This window comes from Fulmarus glacialis, unplaced genomic scaffold, assembly GCF_000690835.1.
Source record: "Fulmarus glacialis isolate BGI_N327 unplaced genomic scaffold, ASM69083v1 scaffold828, whole genome shotgun sequence".
NCBI classification, from domain to species: Eukaryota; Metazoa; Chordata; class Aves; order Procellariiformes; family Procellariidae; genus Fulmarus; species Fulmarus glacialis.
In genome coordinates, this window is record NW_009226154.1 from 89,476 (window position 1) to 90,541 (window position 1,066).

A 1,066-nucleotide genomic window follows, 5' to 3' on the forward strand; every position below is an offset into this window, starting at 1 on the left:
GTGAGGAGGAAGGGGAGAGCTGTGCCACTGCTCCCTCTCGGCACGCAGCATCCCTGAGCCCAAGCCCATCCTCGTCATCCACCCATGCTCACGCGCCCACGAGGCCCGGAGCAGTCACACTTGTTTTTCATTCCCAAGGAGTGCCGGGAAGCTCTAAAGCCAGAGGATTAGTCTCCAAAGCAAACGCCTGGCCTGCTGCCAGCCCAGGCAGGGAACAGCCCGGGGAGGCCGTTCCCAAAGGCTCAGCTTGCTCCTGGCTCCAGTTTTGTCCCTGTGTTCACCAGCCTCCTGGTCACTCAGCTGCTGACACCAAGAGCAGACTCGGGGGGAGCTTGGGGGAGGTCCCTGTAGGAGGTTCCTGTAACCCTGGGGCAGTGGGAAGGAAAAGCTGGAAACCCAGAACCCTCCGCTGGGCTGGTTTAACCCCGTACTGGGATGTCCTGGGCAGGGTGTGAGGAGCGGGCTGGGTGAGAGGTGCTGGCTGGAGGAGAGCTGGATGACGGGGCCAGGCTGGGTGCCACGTCCCCCAGGACCAGGACTGAATGCCGTCCTGAATTGGAGGTGGTTTTGGCTCTCCCTGGGGATCTCCACTTTGCACTGACCGGCACCAACACTTCAGCCTTTCCCAGGAGACCATCCCTGCTGCCAAAACACCGCAGGGCTGAGAGCAGGGCTTGGGGGCATGACCAGCCCCTCCTGCACCCCACGCTGCCTGCAACGGGTCAGGCAGCGCAAGCCCAGGGCTCTGCTCCCAGCACTGCTCCCTGGCAAGGCTTACAGAGAACCTTGGGGTGCACCGGCCCGGCGCTCCCCCAGGGGCTGGGATGGCCCAGGGGACACCCCCCACTGCCACGGGTGTCACTGAGTCACTTCATCACAGCACTCTGGCTGAAAACCTTCTCTCAAGGGGTTTGATTTTCAGGCAGGTCACCCTGCAAAGCAGCCCCCGCTCAGCCTGGGGGAACCGGCGGGCAGGAGACCGTCAGCCCCGGGTTAGACTTGCTTCAGCTGGACCTTTTTTAACTGTTCATCTCCGAGCAGTGGGTGCCAGAGGCAGGGCCGTGGC